The sequence below is a fragment of the Triturus cristatus genome, chromosome 8, assembly GCF_964204655.1.
Source record: "Triturus cristatus chromosome 8, aTriCri1.1, whole genome shotgun sequence".
Taxonomy (NCBI): domain Eukaryota; kingdom Metazoa; phylum Chordata; class Amphibia; order Caudata; family Salamandridae; genus Triturus; species Triturus cristatus.
The window spans coordinates 55,070,461-55,094,118 of record NC_140591.1 but is presented as its reverse complement, the minus strand read 5'-3'; the positions used below and the strand labels follow the sequence as shown (position 1 = coordinate 55,094,118).

Below are 23,658 nucleotides of genomic sequence, written 5' to 3'. Positions count from 1 at the left end.
TGTTAGTAGTCAGATGACCTAGTTTGCCTACCCTCGCCATATAGGTCTGTGTGTCTGAGTATAAGTCCATTCATAGTTTACAAACATCTTCTAACTAACTTGGCTCCTAAAAAGGAAATTCACCCATCAGACCAATTTAGCTGCTGAATAATATTGGACAATTTAACACATAACTGCACATGCAGATAGAATGACCAGGGTCTGCATTTATCTTTAACAATTATCAAAAATACAACAGAAAGCCAAAATGGCCAGCTGGATGAAATAGCTCAGTTGGGAGAGTGTTAGATTGAAAATCTAAAAGTCCCTTGTTCAATGCTGGGTTTCGGAAAAGTCTGAGAGGTTTCTTGCTTCTCACAAAATATTTCTTGGTATCAGCTCAAGTTTTTCTTTCTTTATTTATCAAAATATTTGATCAACTGATCGACAACATGATCAATTCAACATAGAATTGTCTTTCTGTCCTCCTTCTAAATTTGCTTCCACCTCTCTTGCATTCAGCTTCGACTACAAATGTTTCCTATTTCATGCTTTTTTGTAAAGTAAACTCTTGTCTGCATCAGCTTCCACTTCTCCTTGAACACAGATTTCAGTATTCAGATGACATAGCTTACATACTCAGGCCAAATACCTCTGTGTAATATGGTGCTAGTCCATTCAGAGTAAAAAAAAAAGCTACCTAACCTGGATCCGAAAAATGCTATTTACCTATTGCACCCGTTAACTGATGAATGATACAGGACATCTTAAAACATAGCTCTAGCATGAGGATGAGCATCTATTTTCTTGGGAAGTTTAAAAGAAAGGATGAAGACCCAAATTACCAGCAGGCTGAAATAGCTCAGTTGGGAGAGCGTTAGAGTGAAGATCTAAAGGTCCCTGGTTCCATCCCGGGTTTCGGCACAATTTCAACTTCTGCTTTTCATGTCACAAAAGCTGTTTGGAGTTAAATCAACGCTCTTCTTTATCAAAACCTTTCATCAATCTGATCAACAACACAATCAATTCAACATATTATTTACTTTCTGTCTTCCTTTCAAACTTGCTTCCACCTCTCTTGTATTCAACTATGCCTCATTTATTTGCAACTTCTTGCTTTATTTTAAAGTAAAGCTTTGCCTGCATCAGCCTCCAATTCCCCTTATACAAAACTGTCAGTAGTCAGATGACATAGCTTGTACACCCTGGCCATATAGGTCTGTGTTTCAGAGTATAAGTCAATTCAGAGTTTAGAAAAAAAAATTCTACCTACCTTGTCCCCTAAAAAGGATATTCACTCATCAGACCAAGTTACCTGCTGAATGATACTGGACACTTTAACACATAACTATAAACGAAAATAGAATGACCAGGTTCTGTATGTATCGTCTACAATTATTAATAATACATCAGGAGGCCACAGGGACTTGTTGGCTGAAATATCTCAGTTGGGAGATTGTTAGACTGAAGAGCTTAAGGTACCTGATTCAATCCTGACTTTCAGCACAGTGCGAGGGGATCCTACATTCTTGCAAAATATTTCTTGAAATCAGCTCTAGTTTTTTTTTTTTATTTCTCAAAATATTTTATCAACTGATCAACAACATGATAACTTCAACAAAAAGTTGTCTTTCTGTCCTCCTTCTAAACTTGCTTCCACCTCTCTTGCCATCAACTTTGATGACAAATTTATCCCATTTTATACTTTTTTCAAAGTAAACTCTTGTCTGCATCAGCTTTCACTTCTCCTTGAACAAAGTTGTCAGTATTGAGATGACATAGCTTACCTACTCAGGCGACATACGTCTGTGTAATACAGTGCTGGTCCACTTAGAGTTTTAAAAGAAAAACGACCTAACATTTATCCCAAAAACGCTACTCACCCATTTCACCAGTTAGCTGCTGAACAATGCAGGACACATTAAAACACAGCTCTAACCTCAGATTGAAAATCCAGGTTCTGCATCTCTGTTCTGGGATTGTTCAAAAAAAGAGGCTGAATACTATAGCTGCTGGCAGGCCGAAATAGCTCAGTTGGGAGAGCGTTAGACTGAAGATCTAAAGGTCCCTGGTTCGATCCCGGGTTTCGGCACATTTTGAACTTCTGCTTTGCATGCCACAAAGACTATTTTGAGTCAACTCATATTGACTTTGTTTATAATGATCAAAACCTTTTATCAAGATAATCGACAATACAATTAATTCAACATATTATTTACTTTCTGTCTTTCTTTCAAACTTGCTTCCACCTCTCTTGTATTCAACTTTGCCTCCTTTATTTCCCAATTCTTCCTTTAATTGAAAGTAAAGCTTTGCCTGCATCAGCCTCCAGTTCCCCTTATACAAAACTGTTAGTAGTCAGATGACCTAGCTTGCCGACCCTCGCCATATAGGTCTGTGTTTCTGAGTATAAGTCCATTCATAGTTTACAAACATCATCTAACTAACTTGGCTCCTAAAAAGGAAATTCACCCATCAGACCAATTTAGCTACTGAATAATACTGGACAATTTAACACATAACTGCACATGCAGATAGAGTGACCAGGTTCTGCATTTATCTTTAACAATTATAAAAAATACAACAGAAAGCCAAAGTTGCCAGCTGGATGAAATAGCTCAGTTGGGAGAGCAGTAGACTGAAGATCTAAAGGTCCCTGGTTCAATCCCGGGTTTAGGCACATTTTGAACTTCTGCTTTGCATGCCACAAATGCTATTTGGAGTCAACTCATATTGACGTTGTTTATAATGATCAAAACCTTTTATCAAGCGGATCGATAAGACAACCATTTCAACATATTTTTTACATTCTGTCTTTCTGTCAAACTTGCTTCCACCTCTCTTGTATTCAACTTTACCTGCTTTATTTGCCAATTCTTCCTTTAATTGAAAGTAAAGCTTTGCCTGCATCAGCCTCGAGTTCCCCTTATACAAAACTGTTAGTAGTCAGATGACCTAGTTTGCCTACCCTCGCCATATAGGTCTGTGTGTCTGAGTATAAGTCCATTCATAGTTTACAAACATCTTCTAACTAACTTGGCTCCTAAAAAGGAAATTCACCCATCAGACCAATTTAGCTGCTGAATAATATTGGACAATTTAACACATAACTGCACATGCAGATAGAATGACCAGGGTCTGCATTTATCTTTAACAATTATCAAAAATACAACAGAAAGCCAAAATGGCCAGCTGGATGAAATAGCTGAGTTGGGAGAGTGTTAGATTGAAAATCTAAAAGTCCCTTGTTCAATGCTGGGTTTCGGAAAAGTCTGAGAGGTTTCTTGCTTCTCACAAAATATTTCTTGGTATCAGCTCAAGTTTTTCTTTCTTTATTTATCAAAATATTTGATCAACTGATCGACAACATGATCAATTCAACATAGAATTGTCTTTCTGTCCTCCTTCTAAATTTGCTTCCACCTCTCTTGCATTCAGCTTCGACTACAAATGTTTCCTATTTCATGCTTTTTTGTAAAGTAAACTCTTGTCTGCATCAGCTTCCACTTCTCCTTGAACACAGATTTCAGTATTCAGATGACATAGCTTACCTACTCTGGCCAAATACCTCTGTGTAATGTGGTGCTAGTCCATTCAGAGTAAAAAACAAAAGCTACCTAACCTGGATCCGAAAAATGCTATTTACCTATTGCACCCGTTAACTGATGAATGATACAGGACATCTTAAAACATAGCTCTAGCATGAGGTTGAGCATCTATTTTCTTGGGAAGTTTAAAAGAAAGGATGAAGACCCAAACTACCAGCAGGCCAAAATAGCTCAGTTGGGAGAGCGTTAGACTGAAGATCTAAAGGTCCCTGGTTCAATCCCGGGTTTCGGCACAATTTCAACTTCTGCTTTTCATGTCACAAAAGCTGTTTGGAGTAAAATCAACGCTCTTCTTTATCAAAACCTTTTATCAATCTGATCAACAACACAATCAATTCAACATATTATTTACTTTCTGTCTTCCTTTCAAACTTGCTTCCACCTCTCTTGTATTCAACTATGCCTCATTTATTTGCAACTTCTTGCTTTATTTTAAAGTAAAGCTTTGCCTGCATCAGCCTCCAATTCCCCTTATACAAAACTGTCAGTAGTCAGATGACATAGCTTGTACACCCTGGCCATATAGGTCTGTGTTTCAGAGTATAAGTCAATTCAGAGTTTAGAAAAAAAAATTCTACCTACCTTGTCCCCTAAAAAGGATATTCACTCATCAGACCAAGTTACCTGCTGAATGATACTGGACACTTTAACACATAACTATAAACAAAAATAGAATGACCAGGTTCTGTATGTATCGTCTACAATTATTAATAATACATCAGGAGGCCACAGGGACTTGTTGGCTGAAATATCTCAGTTGGGAGATCGTTAGACTGAAGAGCTTAAGGTACCTGATTCAATCCTGACTTTCAGCACAGTGCGAGGGGATCCTACATTGTTGCAAAATATTTCTTGAAATCAGCTCTAGTTTTTTTTTCTTTATTTCTCAAAATATTTTATCAACTGATCAACAACATGATAACTTCAACAAAAAGTTGTCTTTCTGTCCTCCTTCTAAACTTGCTTCCACCTCTCTTGCCATCAGCTTTGATGACGAATTTATCCCATTTTATACTTTTTTCAAAGTAAACTCTTGTCTGCATCAGCTTTCACTTCTCCTTGAACAAAGTTGTCAGTATTGAGATGACATAGCTTACCTACTCAGGCGACATACGTCTGTGTAATACAGTGCTGGTCCACTTAGAGTTTTAAAAGAAAAACGACCTAACATTTATCCCAAAAACGCTACTCACCCATTTCACCAGTTAGCTGCTGAACAATGCAGGACACATTAAAACACAGCTCTAACCTCAGATTGAAAATCCAGGTTCTGCATCTCTGTTCTGGGATTGTTCAAAAAAAGAGGCTGAATGCTATAGCTGCTGGCTGGCCGAAATAGCTCAGTTGGGAGAGCGTTAGACTAAAGATCTAAAGGTCCCTGGTTCGATCCTGGGTTTCGGCACGTTTTGAACTTCTGCTTTGCATGCCACAAAGACTATTTTGAGTCAACTCATATTGACTTTGTTTATAATGATCAAAACATTTTATCAAGATAATCGACAATACAATTAATTCAACATATTATTTACTTTCTGTCTTTCTTTCAAACTTGCTTCCACCTCTCTTGTATTCAACTTTGCCTCCTTTATTTCCCAATTCTTCCTTTAATTGAAAGTAAAGCTTTGCCTGCATCAGCCTCCAGTTCCCCTTATACAAAACTGTTAGTAGTCAGATGACCTAGCTTGCCGACCCTCGCCATATAGGTCTGTGTTTCTGAGTATAAGTCCATTCATAGTTTACAAACATCATCTAACTAACTTGGCTCCTAAAAAGGAAATTCACCCATCAGACCAATTTAGCTACTGAATAATACTGGACAATTTAACACATAACTGCACATGCAGATAGAGTGACCAGGTTCTGCATTTATCTTTAACAATTATAAAAAATACAACAGAAAGCCAAAGTTGCCAGCTGGATGAAATAGCTCAGTTGGGAGAGCAGTAGACTGAAGATCTAAAGGTCCCTGGTTCAATCCCGGGTTTAGGCACATTTTGAACTTCTGCTTTGCATGCCACAAATGCTATTTGGAGTCAACTCATATTGACGTTGTTTATAATGATCAAAACCTTTTATCAAGCGGATCGATAAGACAACCATTTCAACATATTTTTTACATTCTGTCTTTCTGTCAAACTTGCTTCCACCTCTCTTGTATTCAACTTTACCTGCTTTATTTGCCAATTCTTCCTTTAATTGAAAGTAAAGCTTTGCCTGCATCAGCCTCGAGTTCCCCTTATACAAAACTGTTAGTAGTCAGATGACCTAGTTTGCCTACCCTCGCCATATAGGTCTGTGTGTCTGAGTATAAGTCCATTCATAGTTTACAAACATCTTCTAACTAACTTGGCTCCTAAAAAGGAAATTCACCCATCAGACCAATTTAGCTGCTGAATAATATTGGACAATTTAACACATAACTGCACATGCAGATAGAATGACCAGGGTCTGCATTTATCTTTAACAATTATCAAAAATACAACAGAAAGCCAAAATGGCCAGCTGGATGAAATAGCTGAGTTGGGAGAGTGTTAGATTGAAAATCTAAAAGTCCCTTGTTCAATGCTGGGTTTCGGAAAAGTCTGAGAGGTTTCTTGCTTCTCACAAAATATTTCTTGGTATCAGCTCAAGTTTTTCTTTCTTTATTTATCAAAATATTTGATCAACTGATCGACAACATGATCAATTCAACATAGAATTGTCTTTCTGTCCTCCTTCTAAATTTGCTTCCACCTCTCTTGCATTCAGCTTCGACTACAAATGTTTCCTATTTCATGCTTTTTTGTAAAGTAAACTCTTGTCTGCATCAGCTTCCACTTCTCCTTGAACACAGATTTCAGTATTCAGATGACATAGCTTACCTACTCTGGCCAAATACCTCTGTGTAATGTGGTGCTAGTCCATTCAGAGTAAAAAACAAAAGCTACCTAACCTGGATCCGAAAAATGCTATTTACCTATTGCACCCGTTAACTGATGAATGATACAGGACATCTTAAAACATAGCTCTAGCATGAGGTTGAGCATCTATTTTCTTGGGAAGTTTAAAAGAAAGGATGAAGACCCAAACTACCAGCAGGCCGAAATAGCTCAGTTGGGAGAGCGTTAGACTGAAGATCTAAAGGTCCCTGGTTCAATCCCGGGTTTCGGCACAATTTCAACTTCTGCTTTTCATGTCACAAAAGCTGTTTGGAGTAAAATCAACGCTCTTCTTTATCAAAACCTTTTATCAATCTGATCAACAACACAATCAATTCAACATATTATTTACTTTCTGTCTTCCTTTCAAACTTGCTTCCACCTCTCTTGTATTCAACTATGCCTCATTTATTTGCAACTTCTTGCTTTATTTTAAAGTAAAGCTTTGCCTGCATCAGCCTCCAATTCCCCTTATACAAAACTGTCAGTAGTCAGATGACATAGCTTGTACACCCTGGCCATATAGGTCTGTGTTTCAGAGTATAAGTCAATTCAGAGTTTAGAAAAAAAAATTCTACCTACCTTGTCCCCTAAAAAGGATATTCACTCATCAGACCAAGTTACCTGCTGAATGATACTGGACACTTTAACACATAACTATAAACAAAAATAGAATGACCAGGTTCTGTATGTATCGTCTACAATTATTAATAATACATCAGGAGGCCACAGGGACTTGTTGGCTGAAATATCTCAGTTGGGAGATCGTTAGACTGAAGAGCTTAAGGTACCTGATTCAATCCTGACTTTCAGCACAGTGCGAGGGGATCCTACATTGTTGCAAAATATTTCTTGAAATCAGCTCTAGTTTTTTTTTCTTTATTTCTCAAAATATTTTATCAACTGATCAACAACATGATAACTTCAACAAAAAGTTGTCTTTCTGTCCTCCTTCTAAACTTGCTTCCACCTCTCTTGCCATCAGCTTTGATGACGAATTTATCCCATTTTATACTTTTTTCAAAGTAAACTCTTGTCTGCATCAGCTTTCACTTCTCCTTGAACAAAGTTGTCAGTATTGAGATGACATAGCTTACCTACTCAGGCGACATACGTCTGTGTAATACAGTGCTGGTCCACTCAGAGTTTTAAAAGAAAAACGACCTAACATTTATCCCAAAAACGCTACTCACCCATTTCACCAGTTAGCTGCTGAACAATGCAGGACACATTAAAACACAGCTCTAACCTCAGATTGAAAATCCAGGTTCTGCATCTCTGTTCTGGGATTGTTCAAAAAAAGAGGCTGAATGCTATAGCTGCTGGCTGGCCGAAATAGCTCAGTTGGGAGAGCGTTAGACTAAAGATCTAAAGGTCCCTGGTTCGATCCTGGGTTTCGGCACGTTTTGAACTTCTGCTTTGCATGCCACAAAGACTATTTTGAGTCAACTCATATTGACTTTGTTTATAATGATCAAAACATTTTATCAAGATAATCGACAATACAATTAATTCAACATATTATTTACTTTCTGTCTTTCTTTCAAACTTGCTTCCACCTCTCTTGTATTCAACTTTGCCTCCTTTATTTCCCAATTCTTCCTTTAATTGAAAGTAAAGCTTTGCCTGCATCAGCCTCCAGTTCCCCTTATACAAAACTGTTAGTAGTCAGATGACCTAGCTTGCCGACCCTCGCCATATAGGTCTGTGTTTCTGAGTATAAGTCCATTCATAGTTTACAAACATCATCTAACTAACTTGGCTCCTAAAAAGGAAATTCACCCATCAGACCAATTTAGCTACTGAATAATACTGGACAATTTAACACATAACTGCACATGCAGATAGAGTGACCAGGTTCTGCATTTTTCTTTAACAATTATAAAAAATACAACAGAAAGCCAAAATTGCCAGCTGGATGAAATAGCTCAGTTGGGAGAGCAGTAGACTGAAGATCTAAAGGTCCCTGGTTCAATCCCGGGTTTAGGCACATTTTGAACTTCTGCTTTGCATGCCACAAATGCTATTTGGAGTCAACTCATATTGACGTTGTTTATAATGATCAAAACCTTTTATCAAGCTGATCGATAAGACAACCATTTCAACATATTTTTTACATTCTGTCTTTCTGTCAAACTTGCTTCCACCTCTCTTGTATTCAACTTTACCTGCTTTATTTGCCAATTCTTCCTTTAATTGAAAGTAAAGCTTTGCCTACATCAGCCTCGAGTTCCCCTTATACAAAACTGTTAGTAGTCAGATGACCTAGTTTGCCTACCCTCGCCATATAGGTCTGTGTGTCTGAGTATAAGTCCATTCATAGTTTACAAACATCTTCTAACTAACTTGGCTCCTAAAAAGGAAATTCACCCATCAGAGCAATTTAGCTGCTGAATAATATTGGACAATTTAACACATACCTGCACATGCAGATAGAATGACCAGGGTCTGCATTTATCTTTAACAATTATCAAAAATACAACAGAAAGCCAAAATGGCCAGCTGGATGAAATAGCTCAGTTGGGAGAGTGTTAGATTGAAAATCTAAAAGTCCCTTGTTCAATGCTGGGTTTTGGAAAAGTCTGAGAGGTTTCTTGCTTCTCACAAAATATTTCTTGGTATCAGCTCAAGTTTTTCTTTCTTTATTTATCAAAATATTTGATCAACTGATCGACAACATGATCAATTCAACATAGAATTGTCTTTCTGTCCTCCTTCTAAATTTGCTTCCACCTCTCTTGCATTCAGCTTCGACTACAAATGTTTCCTATTTCATGCTTTTTTGTAAAGTAAACTCTTGTCTGCATCAGCTTCCACTTCTCCTTGAACACAGATTTCAGTATTCAGATGACATAGCTTACCTACTCAGGCCAAATACCTCTGTGTAATATGGTGCTAGTCCATTCAGAGTAAAAAAAAAAGCTACCTAACCTGGATCCGAAAAATGCTATTTACCTATTGCACCTGTTAACTGATGAATGATACAGGACATCTTAAAACATAGCTCTAGCATGAGGATGAGCATCTATTTTCTTGGGAAGTTTAAAAGAAAGGATGAAGACCCAAACTACCAGCAGGCCGAAATAGCTCAGTTGGGAGAGCGTTAGACTGAAGATCTAAAGGTCCCTAGTTCAATCCCAGGTTTCGGCACAATTTCAACTTCTGCTTTTCATGTCACAAAAGCTGTTTGGAGTTAAATCAACGCTCTTCTTTATCAAAACCTTTTATCAATCTGATCAACAACACAATCAATTCAACATATTATTTACTTTCTGTCTTCCTTTCAAACTTGCTTCCACCTCTCTTGTATTCAACTATGCCTCATTTATTTGAAACTTCTTGCTTTATTTTAAAGTAAAGCTTTGCCTGCATCAGAATCCAATTCCCCTTATACAAAACTGTCAGTAGTCAGATGACATAGCTTGTACACCCTGGCCATATAGGTCTGTGTTTCAGAGTATAAGTCAATTCAGAGTTTAGAAAAAAAAATTCTACCTACATTGTCCCCTAAAAAGGATATTCACTCATCAGACCAAGTTACCTGCTGAATGATACTGGACACTTTAACACATAACTATAAACGAAAATAGAATGACCAGGTTCTGTATGTATCGTCTACAATTATTAATAATACATCAGGAGGCCACAGGGACTTGTTGGCTGAAATATCTCAGTTGGGAGATCGTTAGACTGAAGAGCTTAAGGTACCTGATTCAATCCTGACTTTCAGCACAGTGCGAGGGGATCCTACATTCTTGCAAAATATTTCTTGAAATCAGCTCTAGGTTTTTTTTTCTTTATTTCTCAAAATATTTTATCAACTGATCAACAACATGATAACTTCAACAAAAAGTTGTCTTTCTGTCCTCCTTCTAAACTTGCTTCCACCTCTCTTGCCATCAACTTTGATGACGAATTTATCCCATTTTATACTTTTTTCAAAGCAAACTCTTGTCTGCATCAGCTTTCACTTCTCCTTGAACAAAGTTGTCAGTATTGAGATGACATAGCTTACCTACTCAGGCGACATACGTCTGTGTAATACAGTGCTGGTCCACTTAGAGTTTTAAAAGAAAAACGACCTAACATTTATCCCAAAAACGCTACTCACCCATTTCACCAGTTAGCTGCTGAACAATGCAGGACACATTAAAACACAGCTCTAACCTCAGATTGAAAATCCAGGTTCTGCATCTCTGTTCTGGGATTGTTCAAAAAAAGAGGCTGAATGCTATAGCTGCTGGCTGGCCGAAATAGCTCAGTTGGGAGAGCGTTAGACTAAAGATCTAAAGGTCCCTGGTTCGATCCTGGGTTTCGGCACGTTTTGAACTTCTGCTTTGCATGCCACAAAGACTATTTTGTGTCAACTCATATTGACTTTGTTTATAATGATCAAAACATTTTATCAAGATAATCGACAATACAATTAATTCAACATATTATTTACTTTCTGTCTTTCTTTCAAACTTGCTTCCACCTCTCTTGTATTCAACTTTGCCTCCTTTATTTCCCAATTCTTCCTTTAATTGAAAGTAAAGCTTTGCCTGCATCAGCCTCCAGTTCCCCTTATACAAAACTGTTAGTAGTCAGATGACCTAGCTTGCCGACCCTCGCCATATAGGTCTGTGTTTCTGAGTATAAGTCCATTCATAGTTTACAAACATCATCTAACTAACTTGGCTCCTAAAAAGGAAATTCACCCATCAGACCAATTTAGCTACTGAATAATACTGGACAATTTAACACATAACTGCACATGCAGATAGAGTGACCAGGTTCTGCATTTTTCTTTAACAATTATAAAAAATACAACAGAAAGCCAAAATTGCCAGCTGGATGAAATAGCTCAGTTGGGAGAGCAGTAGACTGAAGATCTAAAGGTCCCTGGTTCAATCCCGGGTTTAGGCACATTTTGAACTTCTGCTTTGCATGCCACAAATGCTATTTGGAGTCAACTCATATTGATGTTGTTTATAATGATCAAAACCTTTTATCAAGCTGATCGATAAGACAACCATTTCAACATATTTTTTACATTCTGTCTTTCTGTCAAACTTGCTTCCACCTCTCTTGTATTCAACTTTACCTGCTTTATTTGCCAATTCTTCCTTTAATTGAAAGTAAAGCTTTGCCTACATCAGCCTCGAGTTCCCCTTATACAAAACTGTTAGTAGTCAGATGACCTAGTTTGCCTACCCTCGCCATATAGGTCTGTGTGTCTGAGTATAAGTCCATTCATAGTTTACAAACATCTTCTAACTAACTTGGCTCCTAAAAAGGAAATTCACCCATCAGAGCAATTTAGCTGCTGAATAATATTGGACAATTTAACACATACCTGCACATGCAGATAGAATGACCAGGGTCTGCATTTATCTTTAACAATTATCAAAAATACAACAGAAAGCCAAAATGGCCAGCTGGATGAAATAGCTCAGTTGGGAGAGTGTTAGATTGAAAATCTAAAAGTCCCTTGTTCAATGCTGGATTTTGGAAAAGTCTGAGAGGTTTCTTGCTTCTCACAAAATATTTCTTGGTATCAGCTCAAGTTTTTCTTTCTTTATTTATCAAAATATTTGATCAACTGATCGACAACATGATCAATTCAACATAGAATTGTCTTTCTGTCCTCCTTCTAAATTTGCTTCCACCTCTCTTGCATTCCGCTTCGACTACAAATGTTTCCTATTTCATGCTTTTTTGTAAAGTAAACTCTTGTCTGCATCAGCTTCCACTTCTCCTTGAACACAGATTTCAGTATTCAGATGACATAGCTTACCTACTCAGGCCAAATACCTCTGTGTAATATGGTGCTAGTCCATTCAGAGTAAAAAAAAAAGCTACCTAACCTGGATCCGAAAAATGCTATTTACCTATTGCACCTGTTAACTGATGAATGATACAGGACATCTTAAAACATAGCTCTAGCATGAGGATGAGCATCTATTTTCTTGGGAAGTTTAAAAGAAAGGATGAAGACCCAAACTACCAGCAGGCCGAAATAGCTCAGTTGGGAGAGCGTTAGACTGAAGATCTAAAGGTCCCTGGTTCAATCCCAGGTTTCGGCACAATTTCAACTTCTGCTTTTCATGTCACAAAAGCTGTTTGGAGTTAAATCAACGCTCTTCTTTATCAAAACCTTTTATCAATCTGATCAACAACACAATCAATTCAACATATTATTTACTTTCTGTCTTCCTTTCAAACTTGCTTCCACCTCTCTTGTATTCAACTATGCCTCATTTATTTGAAACTTCTTGCTTTATTTTAAAGTAAAGCTTTGCCTGCATCAGCCTCCAATTCCCCTTATACAAAACTGTCAGTAGTCAGATGACATAGCTTGTACACCCTGGCCATATAGGTCTGTGTTTCAGAGTATAAGTCAATTCAGAGTTTAGAAAAAAAAATTCTACCTACATTGTCCCCTAAAAAGGATATTCACTCATCAGACCAAGTTACCTGCTGAATGATACTGGACACTTTAACACATAACTATAAACGAAAATAGAATGACCAGGTTCTGTATGTATCGTCTACAATTATTAATAATACATCAGGAGGCCACAGGGACTTGTTGGCTGAAATATCTCAGTTGGGAGATCGTTAGACTGAAGAGCTTAAGGTACCTGATTCAATCCTGACTTTCAGCACAGTGCGAGGGGATCCTACATTCTTGCAAAATATTTCTTGAAATCAGCTCTAGGTTTTTTTTTCTTTATTTCTCAAAATATTTTATCAACTGATCAACAACATGATAACTTCAACAAAAAGTTGTCTTTCTGTCCTCCTTCTAAACTTGCTTCCACCTCTCTTGCCATCAGCTTTGATGACGAATTTATCCCATTTTATACTTTTTTCAAAGCAAACTCTTGTCTGCATCAGCTTTCACTTCTCCTTGAACAAAGTTGTCAGTATTGAGATGACATAGCTTACCTACTCAGGCGACATACGTCTGTGTAATACAGTGCTGGTCCACTTAGAGTTTTAAAAGAAAAACGACCTAACATTTATCCCAAAAACGCTACTCACCCATTTCACCAGTTAGCTGCTGAACAATGCAGGACACATTAAAACACAGCTCTAACCTCAGATTGAAAATCCAGGTTCTGCATCTCTGTTCTGGGATTGTTCAAAAAAAGAGGCTGAATACTATAGCTGCTGGCAGGCCGAAATAGCTCAGTTGGGAGAGCGTTAGACTGAAGATCTAAAGGTCCCTGGTTCGATCCCGGGTTTCGGCACATTTTGAACTTCTGCTTTGCATGCCACAAAGACTATTTTGAGTCAACTCATATTGACTTTGTTTATAATGATCAAAACCTTTTATCAAGATAATCGACAATACAATTAATTCAACATATTATTTACTTTCTGTCTTTCTTTCAAACTTGCTTCCACCTCTCTTGTATTCAACTTTGCCTCCTTTATTTCCCAATTCTTCCTTTAATTGAAAGTAAAGCTTTGCCTGCATCAGCCTCCAGTTCCCCTTATACAAAACTGTTAGTAGTCAGATGACCTAGCTTGCCGACCCTCGCCATATAGGTCTGTGTTTCTGAGTATAAGTCCATTCATAGTTTACAAACATCATCTAACTAACTTGGCTCCTAAAAAGGAAATTCACCCATCAGACCAATTTAGCTACTGAATAATACTGGACAATTTAACACATAACTGCACATGCAGATAGAGTGACCAGGTTCTGCATTTATCTTTAACAATTATAAAAAATACAACAGAAAGCCAAAGTTGCCAGCTGGATGAAATAGCTCAGTTGGGAGAGCAGTAGACTGAAGATCTAAAGGTCCCTGGTTCAATCCCGGGTTTAGGCACATTTTGAACTTCTGCTTTGCATGCCACAAATGCTATTTGGAGTCAACTCATATTGACGTTGTTTATAATGATCAAAACCTTTTATCAAGCGGATCGATAAGACAACCATTTCAACATATTTTTTACATTCTGTCTTTCTGTCAAACTTGCTTCCACCTCTCTTGTATTCAACTTTACCTGCTTTATTTGCCAATTCTTCCTTTAATTGAAAGTAAAGCTTTGCCTGCATCAGCCTCGAGTTCCCCTTATACAAAACTGTTAGTAGTCAGATGACCTAGTTTGCCTACCCTCGCCATATAGGTCTGTGTGTCTGAGTATAAGTCCATTCATAGTTTACAAACATCTTCTAACTAACTTGGCTCCTAAAAAGGAAATTCACCCATCAGACCAATTTAGCTGCTGAATAATATTGGACAATTTAACACATAACTGCACATGCAGATAGAATGACCAGGGTCTGCATTTATCTTTAACAATTATCAAAAATACAACAGAAAGCCAAAATGGCCAGCTGGATGAAATAGCTGAGTTGGGAGAGTGTTAGATTGAAAATCTAAAAGTCCCTTGTTCAATGCTGGGTTTCGGAAAAGTCTGAGAGGTTTCTTGCTTCTCACAAAATATTTCTTGGTATCAGCTCAAGTTTTTCTTTCTTTATTTATCAAAATATTTGATCAACTGATCGACAACATGATCAATTCAACATAGAATTGTCTTTCTGTCCTCCTTCTAAATTTGCTTCCACCTCTCTTGCATTCAGCTTCGACTACAAATGTTTCCTATTTCATGCTTTTTTGTAAAGTAAACTCTTGTCTGCATCAGCTTCCACTTCTCCTTGAACACAGATTTCAGTATTCAGATGACATAGCTTACCTACTCAGGCCAAATACCTCTGTGTAATATGGTGCTAGTCCATTCAGAGTAAAAAACAAAAGCTACCTAACCTGGATCCGAAAAATGCTATTTACCTATTGCACCCGTTAACTGATGAATGATACAGGACATCTTAAAACATAGCTCTAGCATGAGGTTGAGCATCTATTTTCTTGGGAAGTTTAAAAGAAAGGATGAAGACCCAAACTACCAGCAGGCCGAAATAGCTCAGTTGGGAGAGCGTTAGACTGAAGATCTAAAGGTCCCTGGTTCAATCCCGGGTTTCGGCACAATTTCAACTTCTGCTTTTCATGTCACAAAAGCTGTTTGGAGTTAAATCAACGCTCTTCTTTATCAAAACCTTTTATCAATCTGATCAACAACACAATCAATTCAACATATTATTTACTTTCTGTCTTCCTTTCAAACTTGCTTCCACCTCTCTTGTATTCAACTATGCCTCATTTATTTGAAACTTCTTGCTTTATTTTAAAGTAAAGCTTTGCCTGCATCAGCCTCCAATTCCCCTTATACAAAACTGTCAGTAGTCAGATGACATAGCTTGTACACCCTGGCCATATAGGTCTGTGTTTCAGAGTATAAGTCAATTCAGAGTTTAGAAAAAAAAATTCTACCTACATTGTCCCCTAAAAAGGATATTCACTCATCAGACCAAGTTACCTGCTGAATGATACTGGACACTTTAACACATAACTATAAACGAAAATAGAATGACCAGGTTCTGTATGTATCGTCTACAATTATTAATAATACATCAGGAGGCCACAGGGACTTGTTGGCTGAAATATCTCAGTTGGGAGATCGTTAGACTGAAGAGCTTAAGGTACCTGATTCAATCCTGACTTTCAGCACAGTGCGAGGGGATCCTACATTCTTGCAAAATTTTTCTTGAAATCAGCTCTAGGTTTTTTTTTCTTTATTTCTCAAAATATTTTATCAACTGATCAACAACATGATAACTTCAACAAAAAGTTGTCTTTCTGTCCTCCTTCTAAACTTGCTTCCACCTCTCTTGCCATCAGCTTTGATGACGAATTTATCCCATTTTATACTTTTTTCAAAGCAAACTCTTGTCTGCATCAGCTTTCACTTCTCCTTGAACAAAGTTGTCAGTATTGAGATGACATAGCTTACCTACTCAGGCGACATACGTCTGTGTAATACAGTGCTGGTCCACTCAGAGTTTTAAAAGAAAAACGACCTAACATTTATCCCAAAAACGCTACTCACCCATTTCACCAGTTAGCTGCTGAACAATGCAGGACACATTAAAACACAGCTCTAACCTCAGATTGAAAATCCAGGTTCTGCATCTCTGTTCTGGGATTGTTCAAAAAAAGAGGCTGAATACTATAGCTGCTGGCAGGCCGAAATATCTCAGTTGGGAGAGTGTTAGACTGAAGATCTAAAGGTCCCTGGTTCGATCCCGGGTTTCGGCACATTTTGAACTTCTGCTTTGCATGCCACAAAGACTATTTTGAGTCAACTCATATTGACTTTGTTTATAATGATCAAAACCTTTTATCAAGATAATCGACAATACAATTAATTCAACATATTATTTACTTTCTGTCTTTCTTTCAAACTTGCTTCCACCTCTCTTGTATTCAACTTTGCCTCCTTTATTTCCCAATTCTTCCTTTAATTGAAAGTAAAGCTTTGCCTGCATCAGCCTCCAGTTCCCCTTATACAAAACTGTTAGTAGTCAGATGACCTAGCTTGCCGACCCTCGCCATATAGGTCTGTGTTTCTGAGTATAAGTCCATTCATAGTTTACAAACATCATCTAACTAACTTGGCTCCTAAAAAGGAAATTCACCCATCAGACCAATTTAGCTACTGAATAATACTGGACAATTTAACACATAACTGCACATGCAGATAGAGTGACCAGGTTCTGCATTTATCTTTAACAATTATAAAAAATACAACAGAAAGCCAAAATTGCCAGCGGGATGAAATAGCTCAGTTGGGAGAGCAGTAGACTGAAGATCTAAAGGTCCCTGGTTCAATCCCGGGTTTAGGCACATTTTGAACTTCTGCTTTGCATGCCACAAATGCTATTTGGAGTCAACTCATATTGACGTTGTTTATAATGATCAAAACCTTTTATCAAGCTGATCGATAAGACAACCATTTCAACATATTTTTTACATTCTGTCTTTCTGTCAAACTTGCTTCCACCTCTCTTGTATTCAACTTTACCTGCTTTATTTGCCAATTCTTCCTTTAATTGAAAGTAAAGCTTTGCCTACATCAGCCTCGAGTTCCCCTTATACAAAACTGTTAGTAGTCAGATGACCTAGTTTGCCTACCCTCGCCATATAGGTCTGTGTGTCTGAGTATAAGTCCATTCATAGTTTACAAACATCTTCTAACTAACTTGGCTCCTAAAAAGGAAATTCACCCATCAGAGCAATTTAGCTGCTGAATAATATTGGACAATTTAACACATACCTGCACATGCAGATAGAATGACCAGGGTCTGCATTTATCTTTAACAATTATCAAAAATACAACAGAAAGCCAAAATGGCCAGCTGGATGAAATAGCTCAGTTGGGAGAGTGTTAGATTGAAAATCTAAAAGTCCCTTGTTCAATGCTGGGTTTTGGAAAAGTCTGAGAGGTTTCTTGCTTCTCACAAAATATTTCTTGGTATCAGCTCAAGTTTTTCTTTCTTTATTTATCAAAATATTTGATCAACTGATCGACAACATGATCAATTCAACATAGAATTGTCTTTCTGTCCTCCTTCTAAATTTGCTTCCACCTCTCTTGCATTCCGCTTCGACTACAAATGTTTCCTATTTCATGCTTTTTTGTAAAGTAAACTCTTGTCTGCATCAGCTTCCACTTCTCCTTGAACACAGATTTCAGTATTCAGATGACATAGCTTACCTACTCAGGCCAAATACCTCTGTGTAATATGGTGCTAGTCCATTCAGAGTAAAAAAAAAAGCTACCTAACCTGGATCCGAAAAATGCTATTTACCTATTGCACCTGTTAACTGATGAATGATACAGGACATCTTAAAACATAGCTCTAGCATGAGGATGAGCATCTATTTTCTTGGGAAGTTTAAAAGAAAGGATGAAGACCCAAACTACCAGCAGGCCGAAATAGCTCAGTTGGGAGAGCGTTAGACTGAAGATCTAAAGGTCCCTGGTTCAATCCCAGGTTTCGGCACAATTTCAACTTCTGCTTTTCATGTCACAAAAGCTGTTTGGAGTTAAATCAACGCTCTTCTTTATCAAAACCTTTTATCAATCTGATCAACAACACAATCAATTCAACATATTATTTACTTTCTGTCTTCCTTTCAAACTTGCTTCCACCTCTCTTGTATTCAACTATGCCTCATTTATTTGAAACTTCTTGCTTTATTTTAAAGTAAAGCTTTGCCTGCATCAGCCTCCAATTCCCCTTATACAAAACTGTCAGTAGTCAGATGACATAGCTTGTACACCCTGGCCATATAGGTCTGTGTTTCAGAGTATAAGTCAATTCAGAGTTTAGAAAAAAAAATTCTACCTACATTGTCCCCTAAAAAGGATATTCACTCATCAGACCAAGTTACCTGCTGAATGATACTGGACACTTTAACACATAACTATAAACGAAAATAGAATGACCAGGTTCTGTATGTATCGTCTACAATTATTAATAATACATCAGGAGGCCACAGGGACTTGTTGGCTGAAATATCTCAGTTGGGAGATCGTTAGACTGAAGAGCTTAAGGTACCTGATTCAATCCTGACTTTCAGCACAGTGCGAGGGGATCCTACATTGTTGCAAAATATTTCTTGAAATCAGCTCTAGTTTTTTTTTCTTTATTTCTCAAAATATTTTATCAACTGATCAACAACATGATAACTTCAACAAAAAGTTGTCTTTCTGTCCTCCTTCTAAACTTGCTTCCACCTCTCTTGCCATCAGCTTTGATGACGAATTTATCCCATTTTATACTTTTTTCAAAGTAAACTCTTGTCTGCATCAGCTTTCACTTCTCCTTGAACAAAGTTGTCAGTATTGAGATGACATAGCTTACCTACTCAGGCGACATACGTCTGTGTAATACAGTGCTGGTCCACTTAGAGTTTTAAAAGAAAAACGACCTAACATTTATCCCAAAAACGCTACTCACCCATTTCACCAGTTAGCTGCTGAACAATGCAGGACACATTAAAACACAGCTCTAACCTCAGATTGAAAATCCAGGTTCTGCATCTCTGTTCTGGGATTGTTCAAAAAAAGAGGCTGAATGCTATAGCTGCTGGCTGGCCGAAATAGCTCAGTTGGGAGAGCGTTAGACTAAAGATCTAAAGGTCCCTGGTTCGATCCTGGGTTTCGGCACGTTTTGAACTTCTGCTTTGCATGCCACAAAGACTATTTTGTGTCAACTCATATTGACTTTGTTTATAATGATCAAAACATTTTATCAAGATAATCGACAATACAATTAATTCAACATATTATTTACTTTCTGTCTTTCTTTCAAACTTGCTTCCACCTCTCTTGTATTCAACTTTGCCTCCTTTATTTCCCAATTCTTCCTTTAATTGAAAGTAAAGCTTTGCCTGCATCAGCCTCCAGTTCCCCTTATACAAAACTGTTAGTAGTCAGATGACCTAGCTTGCCGACCCTCGCCATATAGGTCTGTGTTTCTGAGTATAAGTCCATTCATAGTTTACAAACATCATCTAACTAACTTGGCTCCTAAAAAGGAAATTCACCCATCAGACCAATTTAGCTACTGAATAATACTGGACAATTTAACACATAACTGCACATGCAGATAGAGTGACCAGGTTCTGCATTTTTCTTTAACAATTATAAAAAATACAACAGAAAGCCAAAATTGCCAGCTGGATGAAATAGCTCAGTTGGGAGAGCAGTAGACTGAAGATCTAAAGGTCCCTGGTTCAATCCCGGGTTTAGGCACATTTTGAACTTCTGCTTTGCATGCCACAAATGCTATTTGGAGTCAACTCATATTGATGTTGTTTATAATGATCAAAACCTTTTATCAAGCTGATCGATAAGACAACCATTTCAACATATTTTTTACATTCTGTCTTTCTGTCAAACTTGCTTCCACCTCTCTTGTATTCAACTTTACCTGCTTTATTTGCCAATTCTTCCTTTAATTGAAAGTAAAGCTTTGCCTACATCAGCCTCGAGTTCCCCTTATACAAAACTGTTAGTAGTCAGATGACCTAGTTTGCCTACCCTCGCCATATAGGTCTGTGTGTCTGAGTATAAGTCCATTCATAGTTTACAAACATCTTCTAACTAACTTGGCTCCTAAAAAGGAAATTCACCCATCAGAGCAATTTAGCTGCTGAATAATATTGGACAATTTAACACATACCTGCACATGCAGATAGAATGACCAGGGTCTGCATTTATCTTTAACAATTATCAAAAATACAACAGAAAGCCAAAATGGCCAGCTGGATGAAATAGCTCAGTTGGGAGAGTGTTAGATTGAAAATCTAAAAGTCCCTTGTTCAATGCTGGGTTTTGGAAAAGTCTGAGAGGTTTCTTGCTTCTCACAAAATATTTCTTGGTATCAGCTCAAGTTTTTCTTTCTTTATTTATCAAAATATTTGATCAACTGATCGACAACATGATCAATTCAACATAGAATTGTCTTTCTGTCCTCCTTCTAAATTTGCTTCCACCTCTCTTGCATTCCGCTTCGACTACAAATGTTTCCTATTTCATGCTTTTTTGTAAAGTAAACTCTTGTCTGCATCAGCTTCCACTTCTCCTTGAACACAGATTTCAGTATTCAGATGACATAGCTTACCTACTCAGGCCAAATACCTCTGTGTAATATGGTGCTAGTCCATTCAGAGTAAAAAAAAAAGCTACCTAACCTGGATCCGAAAAATGCTATTTACCTATTGCACCTGTTAACTGATGAATGATACAGGACATCTTAAAACATAGCTCTAGCATGAGGATGAGCATCTATTTTCTTGGGAAGTTTAAAAGAAAGGATGAAGACCCAAACTACCAGCAGGCCGAAATAGCTCAGTTGGGAGAGCGTTAGACTGAAGATCTAAAGGTCCCTGGTTCAATCCCAGGTTTCGGCACAATTTCAACTTCTGCTTTTCATGTCACAAAAGCTGTTTGGAGTTAAATCAACGCTCTTCTTTATCAAAACCTTTTATCAATCTGATCAACAACACAATCAATTCAACATATTATTTACTTTCTGTCTTCCTTTCAAACTTGCTTCCACCTCTCTTGTATTCAACTATGCCTAATTTATTTGAAACTTCTTGCTTTATTTTAAAGTAAAGCTTTGCCTGCATCAGCCTCCAATTCCCCTTATACAAAACTGTCAGTAGTCAGATGACATAGCTTGTACACCCTGGCCATATAGGTCTGTGTTTCAGAGTATAAGTCAATTCAGAGTTTAGAAAAAAAAATTCTACCTACATTGTCCCCTAAAAAGGATATTCACTCATCAGACCAAGTTACCTGCTGAATGATACTGGACACTTTAACACATAACTATAAACGAAAATAGAATGACCAGGTTCTGTATGTATCGTCTACAATTATTAATAATACATCAGGAGGCCACAGGGACTTGTTGGCTGAAATATCTCAGTTGGGAGATCGTTAGACTGAAGAGCTTAAGGTACCTGATTCAATCCTGACTTTCAGCACAGTGCGAGGGGATCCTACATTCTTGCAAAATATTTCTTGAAATCAGCTCTAGGTTTTTTTTTCTTTATTTCTCAAAATATTTTATCAACTGATCAACAACATGATAACTTCAACAAAAAGTTGTCTTTCTGTCCTCCTTCTAAACTTGCTTCCACCTCTCTTGCCATCAGCTTTGATGACGAATTTATCCCATTTTATACTTTTTTCAAAGCAAACTCTTGTCTGCATCAGCTTTCACTTCTCCTTGAACAAAGTTGTCAGTATTGAGATGACATAGCTTACCTACTCAGGCGACATACGTCTGTGTAATACAGTGCTGGTCCACTTAGAGTTTTAAAAGAAAAACGACCTAACATTTATCCCAAAAACGCTACTCACCCATTTCACCAGTTAGCTGCTGAACAATGCAGGACACATTAAAACACAGCTCTAACCTCAGATTGAAAATCCAGGTTCTGCATCTCTGTTCTGGGATTGTTCAAAAAAAGAGGCTGAATACTATAGCTGCTGGCAGGCCGAAATAGCTCAGTTGGGAGAGCGTTAGACTGAAGATCTAAAGGTCCCTGGTTCGATCCCGGGTTTCGGCACATTTTGAACTTCTGCTTTGCATGCCACAAAGACTATTTTGAGTCAACTCATATTGACTTTGTTTATAATGATCAAAACCTTTTATCAAGATAATCGACAATACAATTAATTCAACATATTATTTACTTTCTGTCTTTCTTTCAAACTTGCTTCCACCTCTCTTGTATTCAACTTTGCCTCCTTTATTTCCCAATTCTTCCTTTAATTGAAAGTAAAGCTTTGCCTGCATCAGCCTCCAGTTCCCCTTATACAAAACTGTTAGTAGTCAGATGACCTAGCTTGCCGACCCTCGCCATATAGGTCTGTGTTTCTGAGTATAAGTCCATTCATAGTTTACAAACATCATCTAACTAACTTGGCTCCTAAAAAGGAAATTCACCCATCAGACCAATTTAGCTACTGAATAATACTGGACAATTTAACACATAACTGCACATGCAGATAGAGTGACCAGGTTCTGCATTTATCTTTAACAATTATAAAAAATACAACAGAAAGCCAAAGTTGCCAGCTGGATGAAATAGCTCAGTTGGGAGAGCAGTAGACTGAAGATCTAAAGGTCCCTGGTTCAATCCCGGGTTTAGGCACATTTTGAACTTCTGCTTTGCATGCCACAAATGCTATTTGGAGTCAACTCATATTGACGTTGTTTATAATGATCAAAACCTTTTATCAAGCGGATCGATAAGACAACCATTTCAACATATTTTTTACATTCTGTCTTTCTGTCAAACTTGCTTCCACCTCTCTTGTATTCAACTTTACCTGCTTTATTTGCCAATTCTTCCTTTAATTGAAAGTAAAGCTTTGCCTGCATCAGCCTCGAGTTCCCCTTATACAAAACTGTTAGTAGTCAGATGACCTAGTTTGCCTACCCTCGCCATATAGGTCTGTGTGTCTGAGTATAAGTCCATTCATAGTTTACAAACATCTTCTAACTAACTTGGCTCCTAAAAAGGAAATTCACCCATCAGACCAATTTAGCTGCTGAATAATATTGGACAATTTAACACATAACTGCACATGCAGATAGAATGACCAGGGTCTGCATTTATCTTTAACAATTATCAAAAATACAACAGAAAGCCAAAATGGCCAGCTGGATGAAATAGCTGAGTTGGGAGAGTGTTAGATTGAAAATCTAAAAGTCCCTTGTTCAA

At 37.6% G+C, this 23,658-nt stretch overlaps 13 non-coding genes across 13 annotated transcripts; all 13 read left to right on the top strand.

Moving 5' to 3' along the window:
• Positions 1-1,998: 1,998 nt before the first annotated feature.
• On the top strand, positions 1,999-2,071 carry TRNAF-GAA (transfer RNA phenylalanine (anticodon GAA)). The gene has a single exon. It is a non-coding gene; the product is annotated as a tRNA-Phe (tRNA).
• A 1,676-nt stretch (positions 2,072-3,747) lies between these two features.
• Positions 3,748-3,820, top strand: TRNAF-GAA (transfer RNA phenylalanine (anticodon GAA)). The gene has a single exon. It is a non-coding gene; the product is annotated as a tRNA-Phe (tRNA).
• A 1,096-nt stretch (positions 3,821-4,916) lies between these two features.
• Positions 4,917-4,989, top strand: TRNAF-AAA (transfer RNA phenylalanine (anticodon AAA)). The gene has a single exon. It is a non-coding gene; the product is annotated as a tRNA-Phe (tRNA).
• Positions 4,990-6,665: 1,676 nt separating this feature from the next.
• TRNAF-GAA (transfer RNA phenylalanine (anticodon GAA)) lies at positions 6,666-6,738 on the top strand. Its single transcript has one exon. It is a non-coding gene; the product is annotated as a tRNA-Phe (tRNA).
• A 1,096-nt stretch (positions 6,739-7,834) lies between these two features.
• Positions 7,835-7,907, top strand: TRNAF-AAA (transfer RNA phenylalanine (anticodon AAA)). Its single transcript has one exon. It is a non-coding gene; the product is annotated as a tRNA-Phe (tRNA).
• Positions 7,908-10,752: 2,845 nt separating this feature from the next.
• Positions 10,753-10,825, top strand: TRNAF-AAA (transfer RNA phenylalanine (anticodon AAA)). The gene has a single exon. It is a non-coding gene; the product is annotated as a tRNA-Phe (tRNA).
• A 1,675-nt stretch (positions 10,826-12,500) lies between these two features.
• Positions 12,501-12,573, top strand: TRNAF-GAA (transfer RNA phenylalanine (anticodon GAA)). The gene has a single exon. It is a non-coding gene; the product is annotated as a tRNA-Phe (tRNA).
• A 1,097-nt stretch (positions 12,574-13,670) lies between these two features.
• Positions 13,671-13,743, top strand: TRNAF-GAA (transfer RNA phenylalanine (anticodon GAA)). The gene has a single exon. It is a non-coding gene; the product is annotated as a tRNA-Phe (tRNA).
• Positions 13,744-15,419: 1,676 nt separating this feature from the next.
• TRNAF-GAA (transfer RNA phenylalanine (anticodon GAA)) lies at positions 15,420-15,492 on the top strand. The gene has a single exon. It is a non-coding gene; the product is annotated as a tRNA-Phe (tRNA).
• Positions 15,493-18,337: 2,845 nt separating this feature from the next.
• Positions 18,338-18,410, top strand: TRNAF-GAA (transfer RNA phenylalanine (anticodon GAA)). Its single transcript has one exon. It is a non-coding gene; the product is annotated as a tRNA-Phe (tRNA).
• Positions 18,411-19,506: 1,096 nt separating this feature from the next.
• TRNAF-AAA (transfer RNA phenylalanine (anticodon AAA)) lies at positions 19,507-19,579 on the top strand. The gene has a single exon. It is a non-coding gene; the product is annotated as a tRNA-Phe (tRNA).
• A 1,675-nt stretch (positions 19,580-21,254) lies between these two features.
• Positions 21,255-21,327, top strand: TRNAF-GAA (transfer RNA phenylalanine (anticodon GAA)). Its single transcript has one exon. It is a non-coding gene; the product is annotated as a tRNA-Phe (tRNA).
• A 1,097-nt stretch (positions 21,328-22,424) lies between these two features.
• Positions 22,425-22,497, top strand: TRNAF-GAA (transfer RNA phenylalanine (anticodon GAA)). Its single transcript has one exon. It is a non-coding gene; the product is annotated as a tRNA-Phe (tRNA).
• Positions 22,498-23,658: the final 1,161 nt, after the last annotated feature.